At 48.7% G+C, this 8,125-nt stretch overlaps 1 protein-coding gene across 1 annotated transcript in view; it reads left to right on the top strand.

The window, feature by feature from the left end:
- The window catches only part of LOC119570171 (terminal nucleotidyltransferase 5C-like), a gene marked incomplete at its 5' end in the record, with an annotated part of 60,776 nt that extends 54,015 nt beyond the window's left edge, over positions 1-6,761 (top strand). Inside the window, 1 exon segment of the mRNA XM_037918021.1 lies at positions 5,604-6,761.
- Positions 6,762-8,125: the final 1,364 nt, after the last annotated feature.

Genomic DNA, 8,125 nt, shown 5'->3' with positions numbered 1-8,125 from the left:
CTCTCCCCTTCCTCCCTCCTTTCCATCATCGATCCCTCCCCTTTTTCTCCTTTATCTTCCTCCTCCTCTTCCTCCTTCCCTCCCCTTTTTCTCCTTTATCTTCTTCCTCCTCTTCTTCCTCCTTCCCTCCCCCTTCTTCCTCCTTTATCTTCTTCCTCCTTCCCTCCCCCTTCTCCCTCCTTTATCTTCTTCCTCCTTCCCTCCTCCCTCATTCCATGCTTCTCATCCGCTTCCTCATTCTTAAGCAAACATCGGCCGCGAGGTAATCGATCTCCTCAAAAGCTTTCGGCGGTTTCCACAAAGAGCGACAAGAAAGTTCAGCGCTTCTCTCCTCGCTGGGGTGAAATTTTCGTTTTTCCTCTCTCTCTCTCTCTTGTTTTTGGATTTTGAAATGATGGAAAGTGGAAAGTATTTTTTTTTTCTCTTTTATGCCTCCTCTTTTTTCACTTGTCTTCTTTTCTTGCTCTATCGCCTTTCCATTTTCTTCTCCTTCCCCTCTCCCCTTTCCCCCTTTCTTCCTTTCCCCTTTCCTCCTTTCTTCCTTTCCCCTTTCCTCTTTCTTCCTTTCCCCTTTCCTCCTTTCTTCCTCTCCCCTTTCTTCTTTACTTCCTCTCCCCTTCCTTCTTCCGTTAGCAAGGTGTGTGAAGTGGCATGGGCGTGACAGACAACTTATTCAGCGGGCTGGGTGTGCGTCGGCGAGTGTGTGGGGGGGGGGGGTTAAGGGTAGGGGGTGAGTGGAGGGTAGGGTTGAGGGGTGAGGGGGAGGGAGAGAGGGTATCGGGAGGGGGAATGATCACATTTCTCGTGTGTGCCCAACATGGAGAAAAGTTTTCCTGTTTTTTTCGTAAGTATTATGCCCGAGTGAGCCGCGATGTTTTGTCTTTAGTGTTGGCGCCATTTGTGTGTTGGTCCTCCCGTTTCTTGTTTTATTTTTGTCTTGTTACTTGTTTCCTTGTTTTTTTTTCTCCTTTCCTCTTCCTTGGACTTCCTCCTCCTCCTCCTCATCCTCTTCCTCCTCCTCCTCCTCCTCCTCCTCCTCTTCCTCCTCCTCCTCTTCCTTTCCCTCCTCCTCTTCCTTTCCCTCCTCCTTCCCTTCCCTTCCCACACTCTCCGTTGCCCACTCCTCTCACTTTCCCTTCCCCCTTCTTGCATCCCCCCCCCCCCCCCCCACGCCCACGCCCACGCCCACCCCAATGCTGCTTTGGAGATGCTTCGACGCTCCTTCTCGAGGCGGATCCGAGCGCCCTCCTTCCCGTGAGAGCGCTCTTTGTCCTGGGGGAAGGGGAGGGGGGGGGGGGCAGAGGACATCCCCTTTTTCTCCTCTCTTACTTCTCCTCCTTCTCTTCCTTCGCTTCCTTCTCCTCCTTCTCTTTCTCTTCTCCTAGTTTCTTCTTCCTCTCCTTTCGCGAAAGGGGGGGGGGGGGTAGGAGGGAAAGTATTGGAAGGAGAGAGAGAGAGAGAGAGAAGGAAACGGAATGATTTAGAGGAAAGAAGATAGGAGGTGAAAGGAGGAAAGGCAAGGAAGGAAGAGAGGGGCAGGAAGGAGAGGGAGAAAAGGGAAGAGAGGTAGGAGGAGAAGAGATGGGAGGTGGGGGGGGAGGGAAGAAAGGGCGGAGTGGAAGGGGGGGAGGAAGGGTGTAGAGATAGGGAAAAAGATAGAAGGGAGGGGGAGGGGGAGAGAAGGGACAGATAGGGGGAAGGGAAGAGAGGAGGGGAAGAGGAGAGAAGGGAGGGATAGGGGAAGGCAAGGGGAGGGGAGGGGGGAAGGGAAGGGGAAGGGAGGAGGGGAGGGGAGAGAAGGAGGGCGAAAGGGAGGGATATGGGCTCGTCTTTCACACATGGCCTTTGTCATTTTGGCCTCACACTGCTGCCCCTTGAGCATCCAACGCTGTCACGTGACATCTGGAGTGTGTCATGCGGCGCGCGTTGTGTGTGTGTGTGTTTGTTTTCAAGTGTGTGATTGTTTATTCGTGTGCTTGTGTGCGCCGTGTGCACGTATTTGTAACGAATCCTTGACGAGTTTGGCTCATGGGCTCGTTGGCGATGTGGATGCACGTGTTCTCGAAAAAAGAGAAACAAAAAAAAAACAAATAAATAAAAAAAATACACCAAAAAATAGTAAAAAAAAGAGGAAAATCGAAAAGAAATCAAGGGCCCCGAGGAAATCGAGCTGAATCGGCCCCGGGTTGGCAACGGCGGCGGACAGACGAGCGCGGTCGGCGGGAATTTTGTCGTCGCCGCGGCCGCCATGTTGGAAGGCAAGAATGCTTCGAGTTTGTTTATTGTCAAAGGATCGTGTTAGACGCGGCCGAATGAAGGGGGGGATGGGGGGAGTGGGGAGGTAGGGGAGGGAAAGAGGGTGGGTGGAGAGGCGTGAAAGTGAGGGATGTCTGGGGGAGGGAGGGAGGGAGGGAGGCAGGAGAGTGCCTTCGATCGTGTTCATTAAGAGCGGAGCGTAGTCAGAAGAACGACGACGACGACGGCGGCGGCGGCGATAATTATGCCAGAACTGGCAGTCGCAACAAAATAAGTGAAATTCTAATGATAATAATTATAAAAAAGGAGACGAATATCAAGTGCGAAATCCAGGCCTTGAGGCTTGGATTACGCACCTGTCTCGACTCGTGTTCTAGAGTGTTTCCGAGTCCGAAGCCAGAGTCACGGCCCCTTCGCCCTCGCCGTCACCCTGAGCGGATTGCGAGAGAGAACGCCGGAGTGGAATGGATGACGAGAGTGGATGACGATGTGGATAGTGGAGTGGTGGAAGACGAGTGGAAGAGTGGATAAGGAGATGGATAACAAGTGGATAAGATGGATGACAAGTGGATAAGATGGATGACAAGTGGATAAGATGGATGACAAGTGGATAAGGAGATGGATGACAAGGGGATGAGGAGATGGATGACAAGTGGGTATTATGGGTGGATGATACGTTAGGGAATAGGTAGATAATGTGGGTGGATGGCAGGTTTTGTGATAAGTGGATAGGAAGAGTGACCGAGGTGGATGACAGGGGAAGATCTTGGCGGATTAGCGGATTCTCATGTGGAGAGAGCGGCGCGGACGATGAGGATTGCGGGGGGGTGGGGAGTTCTTTGCATCGGTCCACTCTGTTAGTTCTGGCAATGCTCTCTAAAACGCGCGCGCGCGCACACACGCAAACACACACACGCACACGCACACGCACACGCACTCGTCCAACTCATTCACCTCCCTCCCTCCCTCCCTCCCTCCGTCCCCCCCTCCCCCTCCCACTTTCTCAGTCACTCGCGCGCACAAAACCCGCCCGTGACGCCCGCACGCAGACACGTGCGCGCTACTTCTTGCTCTCCTTCCCCCCCCCCCCCCCGAGTCGCAACTCTCGCTCGTCTGTTTCGCCCGTTTCCGCTAATTTCGTTTCCTCGCCTCTTTTTTCATTCGCAGGTGGTGGAGCGAGTGCAAGTTTTCTCGATGTTGGGGACTCTCTCTTTCCTTCTGTTCGGGGAAGGTGGCTTTGTCGGCTCTCTGTCTGTTCTCTCTTTCTTTTTTACTCTCTTCTTTCACTTTCTTTATTCTCTCTCTCTCTCTCTTCTCTCTTCTCTCTTCTCTCTCTCTCTCTCTCTCTCTCTCTCTCTCTCTCTCTCTCTCTCTCTCTCTCTCTCTCTCTCTCTCTCTCTCTCTCTCTCTCTCTCTCTCTCTCGCTCCCCCTCCCTCCCCCTCCCTCCCCCTCCCTCCCCCTCCCTCCTTCCTTCCTTCTCCCCCTCCCTCCCCCCCTCTCTATAATTTCTCTCCCTCTATTGTAAACTAAATCAAACTTATAATTAATCTTAACAAGTTTTTGATGATCTGCACGTGTCCATGAGATTGCAGTAGTGACAGCCATGAGAGATAACGTGTGGGGGGGATGGAAGGGGGTTGTGGGGGGAGTCGTGGGGATGGGGACGTGGGGAGGTGGGGATGGGGAATTTATTGTTGATGGGGAGATTGGGTTGGGTGGGTGAGAGAGGGACGGTGGGCGAGTTGGTGAGAGGGCTAAGAGAGACGTGAATGGGGACATGCAAGGAGGAGGTGGAGGAGGGAAAAGAAGAAGAAGAAGAAAAAGAAGAGAAGGAGGAGGAGGAGAAGAAGAAGAAGAAGAGGAGGAGGATGAGCAAGTGGGAGGGAGGAAACCCGCGCACCGCCACCGCCACCGCCGCCGCCGCCACCACAGCTGCGGCGGCGGCGGCGGCGGCACCACAGTTGCCTGAGTGACCCGCCCGCCAGCCCGCAGTGCCGCGACGCCGGAGAAAGTGGCGCAGATGGCGTCAAAAAGCCCCGAGGGAAAACAGCTGCCGACCAGAAGATTATTTATGCTGCTTTGCCTCTAACGAAGGGATGGGAGCTGGAGGATGAGGGGAGGAAAAGGGGGGGGGGAGAAGGAAGAGGGAGAAGGGAGGAAAAGCAGAAAGGGAAAGAGGAGGAAGACAGAGGGAGGGAGGGGGGAAAATAACAAAGGAAGATAAAGAAAGAAAGGAAAGGGGGTGGGAGGGAATTGAGAGAAAATCGCGAAAAAAATGGAGACGGGGAGGAAGACGAAGAAGGAAGTATGCTAATAAGAAGCATAGATAAAACGGATAGAAAATAGATAGATATAGAAAAGGAAGTTCTCGCACGGAGTTTGATTTCCGGTTCCGATGTAATTCTTATCAATTGCTTCGTTTTTTTTGTTTTTCTTATCTCTCTCCCTCTCTCCGGTACGTTTTCCCCTCTCTGTATCTATTTAACCAATCTGTATCTACGCCTATGGCTATATCTCGTTTATTCCTCCTTCTCCCTTTCTCTCTCTCTCTCTCTCTCTCTCTCTCTCTCTCTCTCTCTCTCTCTCTCTCTCTCTCTCTCTCTCTCTCTCTCTCTCTCTCTCTCTCTCTCTCTCTCTCTCTCTGTCTTTCCCTTTCAAAATAGATATAAAAAGATCAATGTGTAAGCCGCCCCCCCTCCTCCCCCTCACCCCCTTTCCCCAAAAGTGAAAAAGCGTCACGTGTCGAGCAATTATTTTTCGTGACGAGCGGCAGCGGCATCTTGGGCCTTTTTCGGTGAAACTGTTATTAAGGTTAGCCACATGGTCTCATGAGCCGCCGCCGCCCCTCACCCCCTCCCTCCCTCCCTCCCTTTACCCTCCCCTCCCCTCCCCTCCCCTCCCCTCCCCTCCCCTCCCCTCCCCTCCCCTCCCCTGACGCTCCAGACTCTCCTCAACTCTCCTTCGATGTGCGCGCGTACATACAGACACATACACATACATACATACATACATGCATGCACACGAACGCGCGCGCGCGCGCGCGCACACACACACACACACACACACACACACACACACACACACACACACACACACACACACACACACACACACACACACACACACACACATATTTTTGTATATGACGTGTTTAAAAATTGGTGTGACCTTCACATTCTTTATCGATTACTTTTTATTATTACGATCGTTGGCATTGTTATTAATCACCATTTTTACTCTTAAGTATTAGAATTAGTAACCGCATTAAGTTTCTTGTAATTTACCTTCCTTTCGAGATTCCGCCGTAAGCTAACCATCCCTTTCTCTCTCTCTCTCTCTCCCGCAGATTAAACTTGGGTCGACCTCCCGCTCTCCAGCCCCGCCCAGCACCTCGGCCCGCACGGAGAACACAACGCGACGACGACGACGACGACGATGACGATGACGACGGCTGCGACGACGTTCCAGTTCGACGTTCGATGGGTTCGACGTCATCGCTCGCTGCCGCCGTCGGGTCGCTGCCTCCCGATGGATCGACTCTTCCGCTACAGGAATCGAGTCGGTGATGATTATCAGATGATGATAAAGGAGGAGGAGGAAGAGGAGAAGGAGAAGGAGGAGAAAATGTAGTGGAAAGGGAAAATAGGATAAGAGAGAGAGAGAGGTGTTTGCCGCCTTTTTTTTTTTTCCTTTACTCTTTACGGGGGGACTCGAAGTAAAGCCACGACGTCCGACCAGCAAGAGGGAAGGAAACCCCACGAACCAACGACTTCCGCAGCGCCGCCCGCAGGAGGGGAAGGAAGGAGGACGAAGGGAGGAGGAGAAACCGTAATCGAAAAAAAAAATCTCGTCCTACTCCAGTCTCATCGTCTCTCGGAGGAAGCAACAGTCAAGCAAGCAAGCAAACGAGGAAGAAGCGGCGCCAGAAACGTCATGGACAGCCCCGACGACCCGGAAAAGGCACGACCACCGGCGCCATCTGCGAGAAGAAAGTACGACCGTCACTCCGGACACCTTAGGTTCTAAATGATACTTTTAGAAGACGACCGAAGGAAAAAAAATGGATTTTTTTTTTCATATACATATATATATAAAGGTGTCGTTGGCAACCAGCTATACTAAAAAAAGAAAAGAAAACTTTAAAAAAAAAATGATAATAATGATAAAGAAAACTAGAAAAATTTGGTGCTGCTTTACACGTTCTCAATCTTTCGTGTGTGTATGTGTCATGGAAATGAAGGAGCTGTAATAAGCGGGCCCGTCACGCGAATCTGTTCTTTCCGGACGAGGCTTGTGGCTAGTTATGTAAGAAAGATAACATTAGCAAATTGAAATTAATAAAAAAAAGAGTTGTGATAAGTTGTCTAAAGGGTTGATGAAAGATGGTTACCACCTGAACCCCAAGCGAGAGGGTGTTGGCCACCTGGCGGGCCAGTCCGGCACGAGGTGTCACAAATGCTGGATTGAACCTGAAGCGACCCACGATGAAAGAAAGAAAAAAAAATCAATCATATTATCTTGCTGTAGAATAGTAGGATTATTATTATTATAACTTTTTTTGGTCTTTTCTTTTATTCGTCAATGGTATAAAAGTCCACGGGCAGTAGACGCCCATCTTCACTAAGGTACAAAGTTCTAAGAATGTATGAGTTTCGCTGCAAATCGTTATTAAATAGCCATCCAGTTCATTGATCAACATTAGTGTAACGTTACTACATTCTAATCATGCGCTGTGTAAATTTTTAAGTAAATAGTATGTATCAATGGGGTGTGTAAGCGTGTGTGGGGCACGGGTCAGAATCCTCTGTTTAGATAGTCCACTTCTATGTGATACATGTGTTCCCCGTGGAGGAAGGTTGGACATAAGGTGTAAAACAGCTACTCAACTTGGGTCTTTTTTATTATTGTTCACTACAATCACTTTTTATGTCTTTCTCCCCTTTTTTTAATGTTTTTTTTTTTTTTTTTTTTTTTTTTAAATTTGATACTGGATACGCTAACACGAGACAAGTTGAACGCTACCACGAGTCAATTTTAATTACTTAACTTATTTTTTTTTTTTCGTTCATTTATTTATTTTTTAATTTAATTTGTAAATTTTGACTGATTGCATAAAGAAAGAAAGATTAAAAAAAAACATAGTCTTGCTTATCTAGTGATATCATTCTGAATATTATATTAAATACTATTTTGGAATCCAATGTTTTCGAAGTACTGTATTTTTCTATAAGCACAAATGACCAGAGCGCAGTTGGATCACAGCTTCAGCGAGGAAATGTTTTACCCCAGTTAATATTTAATTCAGAGACGCCCAGGGATGTACTTCTCTGAATGGTCATGAAGTAATGACACGTGATTTTTTGTATAATGTGGTAAATAAAAAAGAAACCTCCAATGTAATTGTGATTTATGACTATATTATTATTATTATTGTTAACCAGAGTTGTTTTTTTTTATAATAGTCACCGCTCGCCGTATTCCCTCCAGAGAGAGAGAGAGAGAGAGCGAGAGAGAAAACGGCGTGCGGGGATGAAACTTCTCGAATCGCCATATTTTAAAAAAGGTTATTATGGCACAGCACCATTTCTGTGATAACTACGTGAACCTGCATTCTAACAAGTCCGACGTTTTATATATATGTATATAGTTCCCCCCCCTCCAGAATTGTCTTCACTGTTCAAAAAAAAAAAGAATATAAAGGGTGTTCAATGATGCACATGTTAAGATTAAAAAAAAAAATAAAGGAGAATTGTGTTTGGCGGATTCACTTCTTATCAAGTCTCCGTGATGTCCGTCGAGGCTCTAGAATGCAGGTTCAGGAAATAATGAAAAAAAGTCCGCGCATTCGAGCTGTGATCCATTGCCTCC

The sequence above is a fragment of the Penaeus monodon genome, chromosome 4, assembly GCF_015228065.2.
Source record: "Penaeus monodon isolate SGIC_2016 chromosome 4, NSTDA_Pmon_1, whole genome shotgun sequence".
NCBI classification, from domain to species: domain Eukaryota; kingdom Metazoa; phylum Arthropoda; class Malacostraca; order Decapoda; family Penaeidae; genus Penaeus; species Penaeus monodon.
The sequence above is the reverse complement of the archived record's forward strand: the minus strand, read 5'-3'. Positions and strand labels throughout refer to the sequence as shown.